The following is a 25751-nucleotide window of genomic DNA, read 5'->3' as shown; positions in this document are numbered from 1 at the left end:
TGGCAATTAAGAGCCCAGATTCTGGAGTCAAGTTAAATAGGTTTAAATCTTGCCCCCACAACTTGCTTATTGTGTGACCTAGTACAAGTTTCTCAATTTTTCTGTGCCGTACTTTCATCATCTACAAAAAATGAGGACAATAATAGTGCTTATCTCAAAGTCTTTTCGTGATGGTTAAAGAAGATAATTTATGTAAATTGTAATATCTGTAAATTAAATATATGTAAAAGAATTGAGTATATCTGGCATATCTTAATGACTCAGTGCTAATTTTAATTATTTTTATCTTTATTACCATTTATATATGAGTTTTCAGCTATTAAAAACTTCATCCAAATATGCAAGAGAACCTACCAACACAAAAATACTTTTTAGAGCTGAATAAAACAAAAGAATGGAATGGGAATCCATCACTACTATACCAAATTGAAACTTTACAAAATATTTCAGGTTTTGAATAGTTCAAGTAATTTTTTTGTAATTTCCCTCTGCTAGGTATACCCATTCTTCACCCATGCCTGTTTAGGAAGGAAGTATTAACTTCAGCAAGTGGTTCAAAGTAGAAAGCGCTGGTCAAAGGAATAGATTATTATGAAGGTTTATAGAAGCTGCTTTTAATTTGTTTTCTCTCTCAGGCATGCCAAAGAGGGCTGTGTAGTCCTCCATGAGCAACCTCTCTATAATTTCCACATCTGCATTTAATTGAAGTACTCAGATATGGGGGCTGCCAAATAGTTTTTGCCATTTTAATGAATAAATGTGAAATAGATTTTTTTTAATTTAGAAGAGAGAATGAGTAGGATATGAAGCTGAGGAGATGTGGAATCTGACTAATGATTCAAGCTATGTATCATCTAATCAAACAGAGATAGTTTGTTGAAAGATTCTAATTAACATTTATCTTATTGGTAGCACTAAAATAATCATTCAAAACAATTGAAATATTGTTTTATTTATTAAAAGTATGATTTTTATAAATTTGGTAAATTTGTATAGGTGCCAAAAGATGAACACTGATTTAATGTAGTGAGGCAGTGGGTCAACAATTTTCTAACTGGACCATTTAGAATCCAGGGAAATTTTGGAGATCTCCCTGGTAACCATAAGCATGTGAATGCTAGGGACATTTTAAGAAACTATGTATCCATTGATTTATTATGTATTAAAATTGTAAACACTTTATAAAAATTCATTTGATTATTTGAAATAACTTTATTATTATAATGTTATCTACTTTTATGTAGATATTTTGATTCCTATTTTATAGATGAGAAAACTAAGGCACAGAGAGGTATGATAATTTACTTAAGATCATAGAGCAGAGGGGTGGTAAAATCAGGATTCCAACACAGGGGATCTGGTCTGTGTGCTTAACCAATACAATCTTCTGCCTCTCATGATTAGCAATCACTTGAGAAAGGAACCAACTATGGCTCTAAATTACTTCCTATTTGTCTTCCTCAAGTCTCATTTTCCTGTTTTCATCTCTCACATTTCAGGGCAACTCTTCTCTAGATAGAAAAAATACGCTCATTGAACTTTGATATAACTTTTTGATATAAATAATTTTGGGGGCTGGCCCCATGGCCAAGTGAAGTCCACGCACTCTGCTTGGGCAGCCCAGTGTTTCGCTGGTTCAGATCCTGGGCGCAGACAGGGCAACGTGGCTTGTCAGGCCACGTTGAGGCTGCATCCCACATACTATGACTAGAAGGATCCACTACTTAAAAATATACAACTATGTATTGGGGGGATTTGAGGAGAAAAAGCAGGAAAAAAGAAAAAGAAGATTGGCAACAGTTAGCTCAGGTGTCAACCTTTAAAATAATTTTTTGATGTAATTTTTGTTTTTTAATAAATAATCTCCTCTAAAAATGTCAAATCTAATTTCCCTTCCAAACATAGACTTAGTCAACCCAGCCAGGGCTCTTATTTAAAAAAGTAATTTTGCAATACCCATCTCAAAAGTGAATTGTCCAGCAACGTGTATGTACTTTAAATTATTTAAAAATATTTTCACTTTTAAAAATTAGATCTTAAATGTCTCAAAAAGAGAGATGTAACTTTAGTTTACAAATTTTATGGGAAATAGTGTCTACTGGGTTGTTCACATGCCTATATCAATTGTCCATATATTCATTTGTTCAGAGCCCATATCAAATTTTAAACTTACACATGGTGAGTCCTTCATGTTTAATTCCTCTCAGTGCTACGTATATCCGTTCTCCACTCAATGACTACTTAAGAAGTTTGTTATTGACTTAACATGTAGATGAAAGTGGAAAGAGTATCCCAAAAGAGTAGATTCCCCAGGATGTATATGGAAACCCTCTCTGTAATTTATGTGCTGACCCAGGGGACTGTGGGATCCCAAGGTAAGTTGTTGGTCTCCTTGTAATGTGTTTCTTTGTCTTAAAACTCCTGCAGATAAAATATCCTTTATCCCAGGATAATTTAAGTCACAGATCACCAAAATGAGAGGTGTATAAAATTAATAAAATATTATATGTAAATTATGTTTCAATATAAAAAAGATAAAATAAGTATATCCTTAAGTCAAAAATATATAGCAGTAAACTACTTCTGTGTAAAAGAAAGGAAGGAAGGAAGGAAGAAACAAAGAAAGAAAGAGAGAGAGAGTGAGAGAGAAAGAGAGAAAGACAGAAAGAAAGAATCTCTATTTTAACACCAAAAAAAAAGAGGTGGAAAGATTCTTGGAAATTTTTTAGAAGTCAGAACATAGGGACAATAAAAATCTTGCCCCAAATCACACAACTAGCTAGAAATGGAATTGAGGCCATGAAATTTACCTAGGAAATTTTATTCAATAGCAACATGCAGAATTTGTAAAAAAGAGATCTGAAGAAAAGTGTCCCATTTTCATGTCACTCTTGCTTTGCTATTTGGGGCACATGACTGGTAACATTAATAATCATCACCATTTTAATAACATTGTAAAAGTATTATTTTAGTCAATGCTGAATTTTGTGCTAAAATAAAGATTGTATTTAAGAAATCATGTGTAATCTCCTAAAATAACTATATGGCTAAAATAAAATTCTAGCTTTGAATCTATAAATCAGGAGAAAAAGAAAGGACTGAGGACACCAGAGACACCAGAGACTATCTTTGAGCCCTTTTTTCTCAAGTGATTTAACTTCAATATGTTTTGGTTTCATAAAATATAATTCCAAGTCGAGGCTGGCCTGGTGGCGTAGTAGTTAAGTTTGCATGCTCCACTTTAGTGGCTCAGAGTTCACAGATTCAGATTCCAGGAGTGGACCTAGCACTGCTTGTCAAGCCACACTGTGGTGGCATCCCACATAAAATAGAGAAAGATTGGCACAGATATCAGTTCAGGGACAATCTTCCTCAAGCAAAAAGAGGAAGGTTGGCAACAGATATTAGCTCGGGGCCAATCTTCCTCACACACACACACACACACAAATCCCATGTCACTTCATACTCATTAGGATGACTACTATAAAAAAAATAACAAGTGGTGGAGAGGGTGTGGAGAAACTGGAACTCTTGTGCGCTGTTGGTGGAAATGTGCAGTCACTACGGAAAACAGTATAGCAGTTTCTCAAAAAATTGTGAATAGAATTACCATATGATCCAGTGATTCTACTCCTGGGTATATACCCCAAAGAATTGAAGGCAAGATCTCAAAGAGATATTTGTACACTCGTGTTCATGGCATCCTTAGTCACAATAGCCAAAAGGTGGAAGCAATCCATGTGTCTATCAATGGATGAATGGATAAACAAAATGTGATATATACATACAATGGAATATTATTCAGCTTTAAAAAGGAAGACAATTCTGACAAATGGTACAACTGGCATGAACCTTGAGGACATGGTATTAAGTGAAATAAGCCAGTTATAAAAGTGACATATTCCACTTATATGAAATATATAGAGTAGTCAAATTCATAAAGACAGAAAGTATAATGGTGGTTGCCAGGGGTGGGGTATAGGGGAAAATGGGGACTTGTTTAATGAGTTTAGAGTTTTAGTTTTGAAAGATGAAAATAACTCTTCTGGAAATTGGATGGACAACAATATGAATATACTTAACACTGCTGAACTGTACACTTAAAAGGAGCTAAGGTGATAAATTTTATGTTATGTATATTTTACCACAATTCAAAATAAATAAAAATCCACAGAAAAAAATCATCCCAGTTGATTATAGTGTTGTGTAGTTTGGAACTACTGTGCTTATCTATATCAATGGTTCTCAAAACATGATCCCTGGATCAGCAGCATCATCATCATCTGGGAACTCGAAAAAATGTTTTCATTCAATATTTTATTTGGGCTACTTCATGGGACAAAGCAGAATTTAGATTTGTACTGAGTAATTTATGGTCCTCATTAAAATTAAAATTCATAGTGTAGAGAGTTTTTTGTAAATAAATAAAATTATAGGAATTCAAAAAATGTTCAATACTATTTTAGGTTTACCTTATAAGACATTTGTCTACAAGGTAAGTAATTTCACCTTAAAAAATTTGTTCAAGCCAATAGTAATACAGATAAAATTAGAATAAAATGATCGCTATAAATAAATGTGAGAAAATTTTGTAAATGAATGGACATCCCCAATGGTACTATTGAAAATATTTTTTTCTTCCAGTTTTATTGAGATATAATCGACATATAACATTTTATAAGTTTAAAGTGTGCAACATAATGATTTGATATATGTATATATTGCAAAATGATTACCATAATAAGTTTAGTTAACATCTATCACCTCACATAGTTACAAAACTTTTTTCTTGTGATGATAACTGTTTTCTTTTTCCTGTGGAAGATTCACCCTTAGCTGACATCTGTGCCTGTCTTCCTCTATTTTGTATGTGGGTTGCCGCCACAGCGTGGCCGCCAACAAGTAGTGTGCCCTGGAGCTGAACTGGGCTGCCAAAGCGGAGCATGCCAAACTTAACCACTAGGCTACGGGGCCAGCCTAGTGATGAGAATTTTTAAGATCTACTCTCTTAGCAGCTTTCAAATATACAAAGCAGTATCGTTACACAAGGGCAAGTCTTTGGAGACACTGACCATGGTGCTGAAGCTGAATTCTGGATGCCCTCTGGTGTTCCAAGCATTACCTCGTTAGCTTCTGGATAATGAGAGTTGAGAGGAGGAATCCTGGGGTGGCAACGGGTGGAAAAGACCACAATGAGACACTTGAAGGATTCAGAGTATCAGCTAACTATCAAATGGAATGGAAATATCTCAATATTTTAACAACTGGCCTGGACGTACTGCTGTGTACTGATGAACGTCAGCCCTAGCTATATTTTATTGGTTTGTTTTGAAAAGTTTATGATCACATATATCTGCTAAATGACTTTAGTTTTAACACATTACACTGAGTATATGGAAATGTCATAAAATTTAACGTCTGGAGTTGAGTTGGATCAAGGCACTGGAAAGTTGGAGGTATTAATACAATAGCAGGGACTGAATTGTAGAATCTCAAAATAAAAATCAGAAAGAGTCAAGAGTGATCCAAGATAAGCATGTAATTTCACAAGATAATAGTTCAGTGGTTTTCACATCCTACTATTTAAACTGTGGCAAATGGGCCAGGAAAAAGGGTTAGAAGAACATATAATTTCTTTGTGGAAGAGGCTGAATTAAAAAACTGACTAAATAAAATGTAAGAAAATAATAATTCACAATGATTGCTTTTAATTACAAAGGTTTTGAACATCCTGGTGAATGCTGTTTCAATAAATATTTTTCTGTAGTATATATATTAATTATACTATCTTCCCAATCACAGTTGATAATTACTGTTAGCTTTACATTGACACACAGAACTTACCTTCTGTGTGCATTTTGTAAGGATAATCTAGTAAAAATAGAAGAATGATTTTTCTCAGACTGGAGAAATATTAGTTTCTTCATTTTATGGCTCTAATGAATCCTCTAGGAAGTTAGTAAAATATAACAAAAAGTAGTACTAAGAGGTTTTTTCTTTTCCTTTATTTTTGAATCACTTGAGAGTAAGTTACTGACAAGGTACCCTAGCATTTCAGAATACTCTAAAATATATTTCCTAAAAACAGAATATTCTCTTACATAACCAGACTACATCCATCAGAATCAGGAAATTAACTGTGACACATGCTATCATCTAATAAGCAGACCCCATTCAAGTTTTGCCACTCCTGTTGTACCAATAATGTCCTTTATAGCAGAAGTATCCAATCCACGATCACATGTTGCATTTATTTGTCATGTTTCTTTAGATTCTTCCAATAATTTTGTAGAATGTTATTTAATTTGGGTTTGTTTTGTGTCTCCTCACGATTAGACTCATGGTATGCACTTCTGCCAAGACTATCCCAGAAGTGATGCTTTATTTTCATTACATCTCATCAGGTAGTACACATTTGCTAACCTTGATCACTTGATTCAGCCAGTGTTTGTCATGTTCCTTCACTGTACATCACTCTTTCTTTCCTATGTATTCAACAAGTGTTTTATTTCGAGGTATTTGAAACTATGTAAATATCACATTGCTCAGCAAACATTTACCCACTAATCTTAACATGTATTGGTGTTTCTTGTCTGAATTAATTATTTCAAATAAGATTTCCAAATAGTGATCTTCTAAATGAATTATTCCTTCTATATTTAGATATTAACATTCTACTGTAAGTGACAGTTTCTCTACACTCAATTAATTAATTGTCAGTCTAGGCTCTTGGATTCCTCTTTTTTTTAATGAGCTAAAATTAGTAATGATTTTTTATTTCGCTATATATTTTGTTTTAAAATAAACTTTTCTAAATGTAAATTAGCTACAATAAAATGAAATTTTAAGTGTATTCTTATGAATTTTGACAAATGTGTGCATCTGTGTCACTATCAAACCAATCAAGAGATGGAACGTTACTTTCACCTTAAAATTTTCTCTCAAAATCCTTTGCTGTCGATCTCTTCACCCACATCACATGGTCGCAGGCCACTATTCTTTTGTTTTCAGTCACTAAAGTGCAGTTTTGCCTATTCTAGAATTTTATATAAATGTAACTCTTCCATATGTACTCTTGTGTCTGGATTATTTTGCTAATTAAAATATTTCTGATATTTATCTATGCAGTTGAGTGTATCAGTGGCTTGTTTCTTTTTATTGGTGTGAATTTTTCCACTTCTATACCAAAATCTGTTTATCCATTTATTGATTAATGGACATTTTGGTATTCTTCAGTTTTGGAATAAAACTGCTATGAACATTGATGTACAAGTCTTTTTGTGGACTGGATATGTGATTTTCTTTCTCTTGCGCAAATACTTACGGGTAGAATTGCTGAGTTTTGTGATTAGTATATATTTAACTGTAATAAACTGCCCATTTGTGAAAGTGGCTGTAGCATTTAATATTTCTACAAGCAGCATGACAGAGTTCCACATGTTTCATATCTTCATCAATACTTGGCACTGTCAGACTTCTTTATTTTCACCACTCTAGTTGGTGTGCAATGGTATCTCACTATGGGTTTAATGTGCATTTTCTTGATGCCCAAGCATTTTTACATGTGTTTGTTGACTACACATACATGTTGTTTTGTGATGTGTCTAAATATTTTCTTTTTAGTTTTCTGTTGTGTTGTTCATTTTCTTCTTATTGAGTTATAAGAATTCCTTTTATATTTGTAATGCAATTCCTTTATCGGTTTTACGTATTGCAAGTATTTTAAACCATTCTGTGGCTTGTGTTCTTGAAAGTGTTTTTGGAAGAGCAAAAGTTTTTGACTTTGATAAAATCCAATTAAATTTTTTTCTTTTAATATTTGTTGCTTTTATGTGTCCTTACTGAAAAATCTTTGCATATTCAACAACAGCCTCAATGCTACTCTCGAGCAGAATTCTGGAGCTTTTTCTCTTTGATGTTCTCCACACTATAGTGCTCTGCCCTATAAATTCCAGCTGTTTCTGTGTCCTGAATGAACTCCAATCTCTCTCTCTTCAAGAATTTTTTTGTAACTGCTGAATCACTTGAGAGTAAGTTACTGACAAGATGCCTCCACCTCATCTGAATACTCTAGTGTATTAGCTGTGAGATATTCATGCTCTACTTGGATTCCAGTACAGAAATTATCTTCAGTCCAGAAAGTGTCTCCACACAGAAAGTCTGGGTGAGTTTTGGGCTCACCTACTTGATTTTCCTTCTCTCAGGGATCACAGCCATATGCTGCCTGTTGCTCAATGTGTCAAAACCATTGCTGTATGTATTTTGCCCAGTTTGCAGTTGTCATGGTGAGAGGGCCAGTCCAGTGCCAGTTCCCCCATCAGGGTCCATCAGGGTGGAAGGTCTCTAACAGACTAGCAATTCAATTTGGAAGTAGATATTTAAAAAGTAAAATGTGGTAGAAAACCATTCGTTCCTAGTGATTTCATTTTATAAAATTAAATCTCTGAACTCCTGAATCTCTAACGTATACTCTCAAAAATCCTACTAAGCTGCCCAGTTCTAGTTGGAGCTCTGTCTGGTTTTTCTCAAGTCAAAATGGAGCCTTTCAGCATATCGTGTCCAGAGTGAGAGTAACTGGAGTGAACACTTCAGTGTACCTTTAGGCATCATGATATTAAATACATACACGCATCCACACACAGAGCATGTGGGAAGATCCTATCCTCTCCAAGTCATACTATCTTTGAACCACAAAAACTATTAATTGTGGATTTTTCACCTTCTCATTATCTAGTAGAAGAACCCCATGATACTGAACTCTGACTGGATGATAAACGTGTTCATATGCCACATAGCCATTATTTCAAAAATAATACAGAATGAGGAATTTAGCTGTCATGCAGAAATTGGTGTCACTTTCTTCTAGATTCTCTCACTAGATCCTCCCACAAGATTCTTGGTTTAATCGTTCCTGTCCGGTATTATTATAGCTAGACACACAAGAAGGTGCTTGAAGGAAGCTTAAGATTACTTAACTTTCACTTTATATAGTAGAAGAAATACATTTAGATGAATTCAAGTTCACTGCCCTCTTCATCTCTGTTCCTTTCCCTTCTCCTCGGCCAGCTTTGTGGAAGGTATACAATGAGTTGGGAGGGCGGGATATTTGGGTGCAAACAGGGCTTCGTGCCTGGGACCGAGGAGATCATCTGCATATGTTTTATTTCACTGAACTGTTGACTATTGCACAGCAATGAAAAGCTTCTTAATCATCTGATGACTTCGTTATTCTATACAATAAAAAAATACAAGCTAAAGAAGTATCTGTATCTATCTAGCCATCTCAGTAGAACCTTTTTTTGAGGGTTGTTAAAAAATGTAAATATGAAATCCAATATATAGTGGCTTTGTGATGACGGCATAGTTACTCTCCAGTTTCTCAACTGTATTACTAAATTAGTGTTTCTCAAATTTTCATGTGCATGAGAATCACCTGGAAGGCGGGCTTTCCCCTGGATTTTCTGACTCAGCTGATCTGGGGCGGAGCCTGAGAGTTTGCATTTCTGGCAAGTTCCCAGGTGGTGCTGATACTGCTTGGAGAAACACTGACTCAGGAAGCCACGTTATCAGAACAGAACTGCTTTCTTCAGGCAGAATATTTCCCAAGTGGTAAATCTATTTGCTAACTCGGCTAACTGCCTGCCCTTGAAAATGAATGATAAATAATGCTTTTCTTGTATGTTTAAGTGTTTTAATTCCTGTATTTATAACAATGATATGTGTTGCGATGATGCAGTTTACATCTATAATTCCTTCCACAACTGAAGACTTTCTTTGTTCTAGGCAAGCTCCAGCTTTGGTTTCAGAAACAAGTTTTATGCTTGTTTGTTTTCCTCGTCAGACCAGGTCTGATCTATGCATTTGCTCTGAATACACGCCTGCATTCTGACATGTAAATTACTTTAGACTGTAAGTCAGTAATTCAGTCCAACTCTACATTGCGCCGGTAACTTCTTTTTTCCTTTTTGTCTACTATACAACATAAGATTTTCACACGATGTGCCTGTCTTTCACACATAGATCGTGATGTACTGTTTTCCACTGCTAAATGGAAGTAAATTCAAATGCAGATTATTAATTAAAGCATTTTCATGCAATACACAATTTATTTTTTAAAAGATCACTTCCTTTAACACATTCAATTACAGTTATATGCTAATTTAGACTTCTTCTACTCTTTGACTTCTTTCTTTGTTCTCTCCCTCCTAACACATGTACAAATGTGTGTGGGAATGCACACACACAATATACACATGTACACACACCATTGTTTAATCATCATAATAATATCAGTGTATTTATGTCTCCCTTATGGTTATAAATATAATATACCCTAAAATTACCTAACATTTACATGAACAAGAGAGATGTCGCATGGGATTCCCTGTACGTCTCACACAGGAAATCAGCATGGCTTAGTTTTATGGGAAATCTGCTGTTCCTTTGAGTTCAACTCCTAAACATGAAGAATATCAGTTACACAGTGACAGTCCCTTTCACATCCCCTATATACACAATAACATGCATTCAACTCTCTGTTTTCCAAAGGCAAGTCTTATTTATGGTGATTTTATGCCTTTTTTAAATCTTTTCAAAAATGACTGTTTTAATGTTCATTATCAATAAAGTGATTTTTAGAAGTATTGAGCAAGCAAGTCAGGGTCAACTATTACATACTAAGTATCAGTTACACAACCACATTTTTCATTTAGGTTCATAGGAACCTGGGTTCAAGAATTTGGGAAGGGATTCGCGCTAATTATAGAATAATACAGGAATGGAACTTAAAAATTATAGAATGAATCATCCAGTTTACAGATGAGGAAACTGAATTTGAGAGGCTGTAAATGACATGGTCCACGCATCCAAGTGACAGAGCCTGGATTAGAAACAAGATATTGTGATTTCTAGAATAATGTTCTTTCCACTAACCAATCCAGAAGCATAAATTCAAGAAGAATGATGACCATTAAAATTTTTTTTACTTTTATTTTGGAAAACAACCTAAAGGATGTTCTCTTCTCTTTATCTGTAGCCTCCACTCCATTCTCATCTTTGTGCTTAGACAATGAATAGTTGAAAGCTTCAAAGGAGCTGTGGCATTGCTGACTCTCGGGAAGATGATAACAGTGTGTAGCAATGGTTTATCAAGTTGTTGTAGTATGTCTAACATGAATAATTACCAAGTCATAGTAACAAATAAAGAGACCCATAGATTATAGGTCTCATCCATGCAAGAAATCATGTGTTACATGATCTACTTTGCCAAATATTTTAATGGACTCATCACATTATACTAGTTACTGAACTCTCAAAGATATAATGTTCTTGCAGAATAATACACGCGTAGAATTTTTGTGTTGTTTAAAAAACCAGTCTGTGAGATAGCACCATGATACTATTTTGTACTCTTTCCTAAGAGTACAAAATGAAACCAAAACCCAGACAATCAAATCAGGCTAGATGAGTAGCATGAATTGAAGCAGCATCACAAACATTTAATCAAAGTGAAATTATTCCCAGAGTCTGATAAATATCCCCTTATCAGCAGCACCAGCCCTACTCAGGGGGAAAAGCAAATTTTTAAAGGGCTTCACATCCGAGGTTGAGTCCTTCCAGCTTCCATAATATTGTTTTTTTCCACCTCGTTTAATCCCTACTGAGATCTTTTTAAACTTTTCTCTTTGTAAGCTTTCAGGATCTTAGAATATTAACACTGCAAGGAATCTTTGAGCGCATATAGATCACCTTTCACCTTATAGATGAAGGACACCAAGGCCCAGAGGAAAACATGACTTTGAAAAGATTGCACAGTGATTCTTCGGAGAACTGGGAGTGGAACTTCTGCAGATGACTTCCAGCCCATTCTGTAGCAACTCCTTGGTCAAGACAAATGGAATTGCTGGTGTTCTTGGCTCCATGGTTACTAATTCTTTGTTTGTTCTTCTCTATCACCCTGACACCCTTCACAGTAACTTAAATACCTTGAGCCCCAAGCCCAAGGGGGTTTAGATTGTTCTATGACTCTCAATTCAGTTGAAGCATTACCTTATTTATTATAGCAGCAGTTTAAAAAGAAACTTCTTTTAATAATAAAAAATCATGAAAGTGATTGTTCAGTTTGGAGTGTTAAAGAAAGTGAATAAATTGGTATCTATAAAGAGCTGCTTCCTGTTGGGTTAACACAAAGAGTGAACTTTACAGAAGTCTATAATTAAAATCTAAATTCTCCCTTGGTCTTTATATTAGAGGGCCAGAATTCTTGCTTTTAAAAAGATGACTTTTTAAGACAATTACTAAACTTCCTATCTTGTTCAGTCCAACTTCTCTTTATTCTTTCTTCCACAAAGCCACTGACATCACATTTTCAAGTTGCTGACTCCAACCTTGGGGCTTTGCCATGTTGTGAAGCAAAGGATGGCAAAGGAACTAACAATGAACTAAATGTTAACATGTGAATTCAAAGAAAAATGGGCACAGCCCATCGCTAAGGAAATGTCTTTGTTTTATTGAGAAAACACCAATGTGCAAGATCGTGCATTTTAGAGAGGTAGAGACAAGTTCACATGTGGTTCTTTATTATCAACATCACCATAGGAGGGAGGTTAGAAAGTACAGGAGGAAGTTATAAAGTTCGTGTGAGAAAATATGGATTTAAATTATGAATCTGTCTCTTACCAACAGGGTTACTTTAGGTAAGTCACTAAACGTCTTTGAACCTCAGTTTATTCATCTGTAATATGGATACAAGTATATCCATCTTCCCTGCATACTTAAGCATGAACACATACAGAGTTATTGTGATTACTAAAGACTATAATAAATTAAAAAATGCTTAGAATATAATGTGACATGTAGCTGTTATATTATACTTGAAATTCAATGGGTAGGACACATGAATGATGTAAACCCATATGTGGATACTACAGACTAAGTTTCTGAATCTCTCAATCCTGTAATCTGAATATCAGTATTTTAACTCACTGAAAGAATATCTTTGAGATTATGACCAAGCAGTAGAACATGGTTTAGCCCCATAGATGGAGACAGTCCTTTCAGCAGTTAATATAGGTGCTTTATGAAATAGGCATATCCTAAGAAGAAAAGATAAAAGAGAACATCTATCATTTGAATCATTTTCTCATTGGCTTCTATCAATTTTTAAATTATGTTCCAAAAGGGGGAAAATGGCTCTGGGATCTAAGAAATATCATACAAAAGGAGAAAGTATTATGAAAGAGGGATAAAATTTTCTCTGCTTTGCAGTGAGCTGTGGCAGTTGCAGGAGAGACAGTGTGTTCTGTGGGTGAGAGAAGAAGCACTGTAGTTGACTCGCACAGCATCCCCTGGCAGAGCTGAAGCACCAGGAGCCAGGTGCAGGTGATGATGTCATCCTGGGACTGGAAGTTCCTTCTTTGGGCCTATCTACAGGCCTGTGATTTCACAGCAAATGAAGGGGTGAGATGAGACGAGCTCATGCTGTTCACTCTGACACTGATGATTAAACAATGTCAGGAGACAACAGATGGGGAGTGAATGTCATATGTTTCCAGGAGATTCTAGTCTGTAAGCAAAGGTACCCACTGATCGTGTGAATATGATTTTTCAAAAAGCACTTAACTGGTTTCCTTCTTAGTTTTCTCTTGTAATTATAGTGAATTTCCACAAGCATGTTTTTGAAAAATGGAGTCCAATTCTATAGTAAACCTCGCAGTGTATGACTTAAATGTTAAAAGGAGCTCCAAAATATTCTTAGCATGTCCAGATTCAGGATCGTACGTGGATGAATGCCTTATCTGAACAAAACTGTCTTTGCCATTGATCCCTTGCAAACATATGAAAAGGTCTTAGAAGTGACATGGGTCAAAGTCAGAAAAGACCTTTGGAGAATATGTTATGCTACTTCCCTAGAATGCTGAGCTAACACTGAATGTCTCCATATTCTTAGACCATTTGCAAACTAGATTTTCCCTGCTCTAAGACTACTATGGAGGATCCACACCAAGCATCCTAGAACCCTCTGTACCTGTGAATAGATCCAGAGTATTCTTCAGATTGGCGGAGATAGCACTTCACATAAGGCACAAACAGTGGATCCCAAACACTCTTCCACAGGCCAATGACAGATAGCACTTTAGGATCACTTGAGGAAGATTTTAGAAGTACAGAATCCCAAGCCCAACACCCACAGATTATGTTACAGTAGGTCAGAGATAGGGCCCTGGAATCCATAATTTTTTCCAAGGAGAGTGTGGTTTGGGAACTGCTGGTCTAATGTGTGCTTCCAGCGTTGAACTCTTGAATGCACGTGGGTGACAGGGACACAAATTTACTGGTAAGAGATAAGAAAATATAAGCAAGAACATATAACTGAATAATAATTATTATTCTCAAGCATTATTAATTACAATTATAGAGTGGTATATGGATGAATGCCCTGAACTTTCAAACTTAAACACTTTCAGAACTTCAATTTGAGTCAACAGTATTGTAGAATGTCTACCATGCTTCTGCCCTCGTACCCGTTGTATTTAGGGCTTCATTTATACCTCAGTGAGAAAATCAGTACCTATATTTCAGTCTGCAGCAGGACTAGTTTTTCAATTTATTACTTTTTCTTGAGATCTTTAATATGTAATTCTGAAGTGATTGTTAAATTAAACTTCAATTTGGGAGGAATAGACATCAACATTTTAAGAGGTCATGCTGTCTTGTTCATTTCTGAAGCATTTATTGAATGCTTACTGTGTGCCAGGCACTAAATGAACGGTAGCTCATGAATAAAGCTCCTTTTCTAATGTAAAAGGCTGCAACATCAGCCCACCTTGATGGAAAAATAAGCTATTACTTTAAAGGGGAGTAAACTTTTAATAACTTGACACAGCATAATCAGTTAAAAGTCAGGGGATGAGACAATAAGAAGGAAAAAGGAAAAAATACATCACTTACCTGCAAATGTTAACAAATTAAGGGCAAACTATCTATCTTAAACAAGACTTGACTTAACTTACAAAATCTCTTTTCATTACTTACTCACCAACTTTGTTATTTGTTTCATTGGTTCCTGACAGAGACTAGATAACAGAGGATGCTTGGAAATGAATGAATAAAAAAGAACAGATTATCAACCAGGGAAAGGTTAGTGAGCAAGGGAAATTAGGCAGAGATCCAGAGTCATTTTATACTCAGATTAAAAAAAAAAAAAAAACACTTTATTTTTATTTTGATGTTTAAAAATCCGTATAAAAACATTTCTTAAAATTTTTTTTAAAAACACCTGGAGCAAATTATAGGCAGTTTATCAATTAAGAATACAGATTGAATTGGTCTAATTATTTAACCACTCAGAGACTCTTTTTCCTCATTTATTAAATGGCAATAGCACATTCTGCAATTCCAGAAATCTAAAGAGGTCTAAGCAAAATGATTTTTCATCAGTTTGGCAGCAAAATTTATTTGGTAGCAAAACTGGACCTGAACTGATCCACTTTTCTCAATAATATTGCTAAATAAGTTTTTGTGGCAGAAATATTAATGTGTTTGATTATACCCAAATCATTGTGTATATGTAATGGGATTTCAGTGAGAATCACACAGTCACACAAAAGGGTTGTTCTTAACACTTGATAAGTTGATTACGAAATTTATATGAAAGCAAAAAAGACCAAAAATAGCCAAAGCGCTTCTGGAGACAAAGAAGCAGTAGGCATATTACTGATAATAATGGACTCTGGAGCCAGACCTCCTGCTTTCCAATCCCACCTACAGCACCTGCTCTACGACCTTAGAAATGCTACCTAACCTCTCACATGTTTCCTCATCTGTAAAATCAGAAATAAAAGTATCTGCTTATAAGGTTGTTTTGGGCATTACATGAGTTAACATTTTGTAAAGGGCTTAGAATAATACATGACACAAAATAAGTTTATATGTGTTAATAAAAAAGGAGAAAAGGGTCCCGGTTCTGTGACCTGGTGGTTGAGTTTGGTATGCTCTGCTTTGGTGGCCAGGGTTCAGGGGTTCAAATCCCAGGTGTGAACCTGCACCACATGTGGACCATGCTGTGGCGGCAACCCACACATGAAGTAGAGGAAGACTGGCACAGATGTTAGCTCAGGGCTAATCTTTCTCAAGCAAAAAAAGAGGAAGATGGGCAACAGATGTTAGCTCAGGGTGAATCTTCCTCAGCAAAAAAAAAAAAAAAAAAAAGAAGAAAGAAAGAAAGGGGTAATTGACCCACATGTCACTTTAATTAAGGCAGAATGATACTGCTTTGGGGAGAGGACAAAAATCAGCTATAGCAACAAATAAAGATCCAAGAAAAGACACTTGCTTAGACAGATCTTTGATATATGACTTAGATACTTGGACAAATTACCGAAGAAAGGAAGAGATATTCAATAGAGCTAAAAATAGGTCATTAATAAGGAAAAAATGAGATTGTGTTTCTACCTCACACAATATACAAAAATCGGCTTTACATGGATTAAGAATTTTAAAAAGCAAAAGCTAAAACTTTTAGAAGAAAATGTAGGAGAATGTCTTTCTGACCATGGGTCAGAGAGTATTTTATAAAAGACTTCAAAAGCACAAAACATAAAAAAATTAAATAGTCAGATATATGAAAATTAAGAGCATTTTGTTTCTCACAATGCACTTTAAAGAGAAGGAGAGAGTGTGGGAAGTTGTTTGAAATTCTTAGAGTCAGCAGAAGACTATATTCAAGTATACAGAGAGAAATCCAATAAATTAAAATAATATAGAAAATTAATAAAAATGGTTGGAAATATTAATAGACTTGTCATAAAAGATGTATATCACCAATAAACTTATGAAAAGTCACCCAGCTTTTTTGGTAATTGGGAGAATGTCAGTAAAGGATACAAACAAGAAGAAGATGGGCATGGATGTTAGCTCAGGGCCAGTCTTCCTCAGCAAAAAGAGGAGGATTGATGGCAGATGTTAGCTGAGGGCTAATATTCTTCTTCATCAAAAAAGAACACAAACAGATACCATTCTCCATCACTCACCAATAGAATTTAAGAACTCTCCTGATGGGACTGTGTTTTGGAGATGACACGTAGCTTTTACACATTGCTGGTAAGAGTATGATATGACCCAAACACTTTGGAAGACAATTTGGCATTGTTTTATAAAGTTGATCATTCCTGGATTACATATCATTCCTAGATATATACCCAGGAGAAATTCTTGCCCATAATGTGCTGGAAGACATAACGAAAATGTTGACTGTAACACTGTTCATAATAGCAAAAAAACTGGAACAAAGTAAAGCGCCCATAAATAGGAGAATGGATAACTATAGTGTGGAATTTTCCTAAAATGGAATATCATGCAGCAATAAAAAGATGATCTATAATTAAGGAGCATGGATGAATCTCAGCATCAAAACCTGAGGTGACTAAAGCAACTCCTAGAAGACTGCATCCTCCATGACACCCTTTTTAAGAAGTTCATCAACAAGTAAAGTCAAGTAATATATTGTGAATGCACATGTGTGTCATAAAAATGTAAAAACAGGTATCAACAAACAAAATTTCGTGTGATGGTTAGAATTCCTGCTTCCATTTATCAAACACAGTAATTGTCCTAACCCCTCTTCAGATCTCCTCTAGTCTTTCCCTTTAACGATAGCTTCAACTGTTACTTTTATGCAGACATCATCAACAGGAATATCTTGGAATTTTACATTGAAAAACACTTTTAAGTTATATTTTTAACAGTGAATAAAATGCTCCTCAGAGAGTTTGGGACATGCCTGAGGCCATACAACTTAGAAGATCCAAGACTTCATATCAAATCTTATACTCCAACTCTTATACTCTTTACATTCTCTCTTTTTTTGTTTTTTTTGTGGGGTATTTTGGTGAGGAAGATTGGCCCTGAGATAACATCTGTTGCCAATCTTCTTTTTGCATGAGGAAGATTGTCCCTGAGCTAACATCTGTGCCAATCTTCCTCTATTTTGTGTGTGGGACGCCACCACAGTATGGCTTGATGAGCAGTGTCTAGGTCTGTGCCCGGGATCTGGACCCCAGGCCACCAAAGCGGATTGCACGAACCTAACCACTACGCCACTGGGCCAGCCCTCTTACATTCTCTTTTAAGGTCCAAATCATAATCCAAAAACCCAAATGTTCACTCAGATACTTTACTCTCAACATTTTAATAAAAGCATGTATCACTTTCCTGCTCCTAAAATTGGTGCCTTATCTGGCCTTGCTTCTTTCTTTAAATAAAGTCACCATTATACATGTGAGTTTTAAACCACAAATTTATCTTTAATTTTTCCTTCTATACTATCAGCCACCAGGTCCTATAAATTCTCACTAATACCTTTTCACCTCTATCATCCGCCTGATCTGTATGTCCCGCTCTCCAAAGGACCTGAACATACTCGAACTCTGTACTTCTTCACTTTTCTCCCCTCCTCTCCTGCCCTCTAGAATGCCGTCCTTCCTTACCTGTCAAAATCCCTTAAAATGAATCTTAAACACTTCCTTATCCAGGAAGCTTCTTATGGCTACCTCAAACTTATTCTCTCTGTCTCTGCCTCTCTCTTTCTTTCTCTATAAATATCTAGATTATTCTTTATTTGCATTTTTCTTAAACCATTTACTTTTGTTGCTTTGCATTTTGTGTATCTATCTTATTATTCTAACCATTACCAGATTGTGCTGGCAGATTCCATATTTCACTCATCTTTTTAATCCTTGCGTAGCAACATCCTGGAGTAGGTAATCAATAAATGTGCCATGACTTAAATATACATGTGAGCAAAACCTATAGGCTGAATGTAGCTGTAAGATAGGGATTTGCAGCAAAGTTTAGATTTGACCTGAGACCCAAGAATGAGTCTAACTCTATGTATCATTATTTATTGCAGATTGTAGTCAATTTTTTTCTCCTTAAGGTTTTTTCCAAGAAAGTTTCATTATTGCTCCATATGTGTTTGATCTAAAGGCACAGGATATTGGTTAATTTGGAAGAATTCCTAGCAGAAATGCTTCTTGCAAATGTAAAGGTCTTTTAACATTCAAGACCAGGTATAAAGCCTGGGGTTTAAATGTGTCATGAATCCTGAGTTGTCTTTCCAAAGCTGTTCATGTACTTTAGAGAAGCAATTCAGGCTCTTCCTTCCTTGCTAATACAGGCAATGTATGCAAATAATGGAAATACATTCTTCTTTCAGTGGGAAGGAATGGGAAGCCTTGTACTCATCTCTGAACCCAGTGATGTTAGCAAGCTGATCCTGAGGAAGTGTGGCTTTCCTTTACATCCTTGCACTCTGGGCAAAGAGAAAATTTCACCATAATGCTTAAGTACCTGGCTAAGAAACACAGCATGATTTCATGCTTCCACATGAAAATCATATACGTACATCAAAATAGAGTGATCCTCTATTTATTATCATTGTGAAAGACAATGATTTTTTCTGATCTCCTCCTCAGATTACAGAGACCCAATCCTAAACAGCCTGCATTTTGAGAGTTTAAAGAATGGAAAGTAAATCAATAAGACTAAAGACAGATTTTGACTTTTGAATTCTCTAATGCAAATTTATTTCTCCCCTTTATTTCTTATAAATGATTTTCTGTATCATATTGTTTTTATCATTATTTTACTTAACTGACAAAAATGTTTGGTTTTTTATTATTTTTCCCTACCAAGCCCACAATTAAAATATTAAGAGTCTGGGGAACCCCAAAACTCATGAGTTTAGTTACCATAATTGTACTTATTATAAGTACACTTGCTTTCTTGGTGAAGAAAAAGTCTATAGCTTATACTTATTATGAAGACAGTCTCTGGAGTCAGATTGTCTTCACTTGAATATCAACTCTGATACTTACATGCATCTCTGGGCAATTTACCCTACCTCTCCAAGTTCAGTCCTTCATTTGTGAAATTGCCATCGTTAACGATATTCATCGCAGTTTGTTTTTGTGAGAATTAACGATAATATACTTAAAGTTCTCAGCTTTGTTATGTCGCATAGTTAGTATTAAAAAGTTAGGTACTAGTGCTGTTAATAAGCAGGCAATTCGCTTTTGTAGTAAAGCTAGAGTGGACGTAGTTTGTAAACTGGTTACACAATCAAATTATCCTGGCACTTCTGGCGAACACACATGTAGCATAGGTAAGGATTGCCCAGACTTTTTGCTCTTATCAGTTATGTATATGCAAGCTGGAAGTTTGCCATGCCCAAAAGAATGTTAGTCTACAAGTTTCAATGACAAATTCTGTGAAAGCTACTCCCTTCATCCCTGTAGCAACCGCTCTCCCCTTAATATTCCATCAATGACAGTCAGCCGAAGGTTTCAGGTAACATAAAATATTCCTTTATTTTTTTTCAATGTTCTCATAGTGTCTTCTGCTTACCTCTATTATCAAACTTCTTACACTGTAATTGTTTTGCAATGTCTCTTTCAATAAAACTGGAAGGAAAGGAGGCAGGGAGGGAGGAAAGAAGGCAGTGAGAATAGCAAGAAGAGATTCAGAGACACCGTACATTTTCCTGGAATCTGTTGCAAGTGTTTGGAATTCTCCTTCCACTCAAAGTACAATATTTATTCTCTAAAATTTAGACGTAGATGTTTGGAGCTTTTTGGATTTCTATTAAGACTTCCAAAATTATTTTTTAGGCATTATTTATATTGCAAGCATTTGTAATGCTTATTCCTATTTATAGGCATTATTCATAACTTTTGAAAACTACTGCATGTTCAATTCTTGCTAATTATTGACAACCCTTGCCTAATGGAATACTAACGATATCTATAACTAGAAGATAAAGTATTTGTTGAGATATATTATAATAGTAAACAATCACTTCACACATGCTATATTAAGCGATATAAAACTAAGCTGACAGTAGGCAAAAGATTCATTTAAAAATAGAATGGTATATACAGCAAATATTTAGAATGAACCTATTAAGTATAATAGGCTACTGAAAGAGGAACGATGACACATGACCATGCTGTGGTTTAGGTGAACCTAGCTAACTTTGTTTCATGATATGGTTCCTAAAATCTCTGGATGCATTTTCTTAAAAAAACATTAATTTTCTGTTTTAAAAAAATGCCTATGATGCATTAAGCATAGGCGCAGTTGAATGATAAAGGAGAATTTCCACCCCCAGGAAACGATAATACTAAAATGTTTTTCTGTAAATGTCATTTTCTGTTACAGAGACCTACTTAACAGTGCAAAAAAATAAAAAGAAAAGAAAAACAGAACAAAATAATAGAACACAGATTAAAAAAAAAGCTTTATCATAATTTACCTTGTTTTAGTAATGGGATAAATGAGACTCGACATCTTTCTGAGGTATTTTGCACCAAAAAAATCATAACCTGATTTTAATTAGGATAAAACATCAAACAAACCTAAATTGAGGAACACTGTATGAAATAAATAATGAATACTCTCCCAAAATGTCAAGATCATGAAAGAAAAGGAGAAAGAGAGGAAAGTCATACATTGGAGAAGAGCAAAGAGAAATAACAGCTGGATACAAGATAGGATCCTTGAACAAAAGAAGACGCAGAGAATCATAGTGGGAAAAAAAGACCTAGGGAAAAAACTGGTGGGATTTGAATAAAATATGCAATGTAGTTAATAATATTGTACCAATGTCAATTTCCTGGATTTTATAATTGTATTATGGTTATGGATTGTGCTAACATTAAGAAAAGGCTGAGTGAGGGATATACAGGAATTCTCTGTACTACTTTTTGCAACTTTTCTCCAAGTCTAAATTTAATTTAAAAAGTAAAGTAAAAAAATAAAGTTTGTTAACTTTCCTCAGTTCCATAAGTTGATTAGTAGAAAAGTTTTGATTGGAATCAACGTCTCTATTTTCCTTTGCCCTACAGCACACTGCATCCCCATCAAAGTGGATATCCTCTAGTTTAGTTAACAAAGCAAGTAAGTTTCTAGTATTTCATTTTGTGTTATCGTGAAATATCTGCAACTTGCTTAAATAAACACTCTAATTTTAATATTTTATTTTATTTATTTTTTTGAGGAAGATTAGCCCTGAGCTAACATCTGCTACCAATTGTCTTCTTTTTGCTGAGGAAGACTGGCCCTGAGCTAACATCCGTGCCCATCTTCCTCTACTTTATATGTGGGACGCCTGCCACAGCATGGCTTGACAAGTGGTGTGTAGGTCCGCACCTGGGATCCAAACCAGCAAACCCCAGGCCGCCAAAGTGGGATGTGCGAACTTAACCACTGCACCACCAGGCCAGACGCTAATCTTAATATTTTAATAATATTAATGGACCCTAAGGAGAAAAGAATCCCAGAACTAGTAATGAATTAAATTAAATCAATCAATTGAATTGTTCTTTAGAAATATTATAAGCCAAGTTTATCTAATCATCAACAGAACTCATATACAAATTTGCATTAGATATTTCCAATAAGAATGAACTATTGACAATATCCTACCAAAACAAGAAAGCAAAAGTCACATTCATTCCATTATGACCTAGCAACCCTAACTTGCAACAACCAGCGGAGAGAAATTGTGGGAAAATGTCAAGTTCCATAAAAACTATGTATAAATCCATGGATTAAGATGAAAGTACACATGGAAAGAGAGGCTTTCTGAAAGAAAACTCTAAAGGAGATATAGCCTAAGGCTTCAAATCTTCTACACTGAGAACCTAATGCCATCCAGGAAATAAAATCCTTCCCTAGTAAGACTGTGGTAAATTAACAACAAAAAGACTATTAGGGCATCAATTTGGGCTCAAGTCAGTCCACAAAGAATCTAGGCAATAAAGATTTTTGAAACCTGTTATGAGCCAGGCATTCTCAACAATGCCTCAACATTGACACTGTTTCATCTCTACAGCCTTGAGGGACTAGTTACCTTAGTCCCCTAATGCCTAAAAGTGGGGTAAATCCTTTTAAAATTTATTAATTACTATTATTATTTTATAGTATGGGTGTTTTGATAAATAAATGGTTAATATGTGGAAATATATTAAGTTCTTGGGAATGAAGGCATAGGTATTCTCTTAGTCCTGTTCTAAACAGAAACAAGCTTTTAGGTTTGCTGGAAAAAGCAAAGAAATACTATATAAGCACTATTTTTGAGCTTTGAGAAATAAAGTTTTTACCAGGTAAGAGAGAAATCTGAAAATACTTTTCAGGAAAGCAAATTGGAAGGATAGAGTCTCCTCACATATTTCCTGTCTTATCAAATAATAAAATGATACAGTAAATGGGAAGCAAGGGTATGGATTCTCTGCTCAGAATTCTTGCCTTTGGTCTGTGAAATCTTTGAAAAATAAAATGGCCAAGTTGAAATTCCGAGTAAGCACTCTGAATACCTTTAAACCATGGTAGTCCTTTTGAGTTCATAGGTAAAACCTCTGGGCTTTTGTGTCCCAATAACGTTATTCAAACAGTATGTGAAAAATGGCAAGAGCACAGGAATGGTCCTAGAGGACAGAGGAAACGTGGCCCTTAATAGAAGAGGACTTTTTACAAAGAGGATGATTTCACTCAGGATCTCCTGGGTAGCCATGTTTTTCTCTCTAAGGAGGAATCTGATCATCTCAGAGTGAGGCAGAAAGAAAACAGAAATCTCTTGTCAAATCATATTTTAAACCACATTGACTTTCCACCGAGAGGACAGTGCTTGAGTCCCTGCCTAAGTATACCTATGGCTTCTGAATTGGAATGAATAGAGCCCCAGATCCAAGGAATATCCATCTTTATATATTTCAGTTCAACAGATGAACAGTTATTAGTTCTAGACAGGAAATTTAACACCCTATAACTTCATGAAAACAGAGTACCCTGAGTTCTCTTAGTGTTAAAATGCTAGCCAAGTTCGCCAGCGGTGTATTTTTCTCTATTTTAGTAACTTATCCCTTCTGATGTTGTCACAGAAGATTTGGCACTAAACAAGGATCTCTTAACAAAACCCCTTTGGTTGGAAAGCTGAATGTCAACATCCACAAATGTGGGGAGAGAAATGACTGTTGCTGGCAAGTTCCTGTTCTTCAGGAGCGAGCAGCTATTCAGTGAGAACGGTGAGCAGCTCAGCTTGTTTGATATGTGGGTGGGACTTCTGTGTCTCTGAGGCTGACCCAAATTTCCATATCAAAATTGAAATTCAAGTAGGAGATCTACAGGGAAATCACTCAAATAAGTCAAAAGGTGAAGTTTCAAAAGCATTTGTTTTCTGGATACACACTAATCTATGACCACTTTTCCTGTAATGGAAAGGAGCTCTCTCCTCGTTTAAGTGGTGGATCCACTCTTCTTGTTTCTTTATGTGTTCACTTTTTTTTTTTTTTTTACATATTTTCAATAAGATTTAGCCATTTCTTTATCTAGATTAGCAAAAAAAAAAAAAAAAAGAAAAGAAAAAAGACAAAAAACTTCTTAGTTTCCAAATCAGTAGTCCGTAACCCAAATATTGAACCACCGTGTTGTCCTGAACCAGCAGTATTGACAAAATCTTTGATCTTGTAAAAAATTCAGTCTCAGCCCCTGCTCCAACCCTACTGAGCCCACATTTTAATAAGATCTCAAGGTGATCTGTTGTAGGTTAAAGGTTTAGAAGCACTGTCTTTTTGTATTAGACTGGCAGATGTCTGCTTTTCACTTCACAGTTGATAACTATAAATGTTATTTATTCTGATAAATTGACAGTCTAGTTATTTTATATATGACATATATATATATATATATATATATACACACATAGATATATATAGCTGTATTCCTAGGGTTTTATAATTTAGGAATATATTAGGGAGACCTATGTAGAAATTAAGGCTCTAAATGGATGTGTACAAATCTTTCTTTACATCTTCTACATATATAAGTATGTAAAAATTTATCAGGAATTTTCTTTTGTCAGAAATAAGCCTTTCGACTGACAGATTATAGTCTGTGTTTTACAGATTGTAACATAGGTAAAACCAACATACTTTACTTTATGCCAGCCATTATAATTAGCTGAAAATCGAGCAAAAGAATGTGCAGACTATAAGCAAACCTGTGCATCATCCTTCAGGGCAGGAAGCGTGCTTCGTGATATCGGCTAAATACTAGGGATATAACAATAAATGACACATATAGTGGATTCTAAATATTTGTCGAATAAATTATTATGCTCAAGTGTAACTCTGACTTGCTTAGATCACAAGGTGATGAAATGCCTTTTCCTCTAAGTCCCCATCTAGGGGAATCAATATGAACCCCGAGGCCCGCCTTTTCCCAGAAGGCTCCTGATTGTTCATGATTTCTCCTTGATTGCTATTATCTTTCACCTCTTCTATGATATATAACACTCTAAATTCATAAGGTGATATTTCCACGTGGGATTGCTACTGATTTTGCTGCTGCCGTTCAAAAATAAACAAGGCATAGTGCCTGGGATTTGACGCGGTGTCATCTCTCTTTACATTGACCCAAGTATTGTTCCTTTGGTGAGGAGGCAGAGGGCTTTCTTCTCAATAGATTTATTCACTTTTATTAGTCTCCCAAATGAGCCACAACACTTCAGCTGTGTAGCCCTCTCTGAAAGAATTTCAGACATCTAGCAAAAATGTTGAGTTAATAAATATGTAAATAAATACCCATAGTACTTGAAGTTGTGTTTAGGTTGCTTTTGGGAATAGGGACATGAACAAGAACAAACATGATGGTGACAGATGGTGATAAAAATTAGCAGGAAGCATATACACAGAGAG

The sequence above is a fragment of the Equus caballus genome, chromosome 19 (assembly GCF_041296265.1).
Source record: "Equus caballus isolate H_3958 breed thoroughbred chromosome 19, TB-T2T, whole genome shotgun sequence".
NCBI classification, from domain to species: Eukaryota; Metazoa; Chordata; class Mammalia; order Perissodactyla; family Equidae; genus Equus; species Equus caballus.
This window is presented reverse-complemented; position numbering follows the sequence as displayed.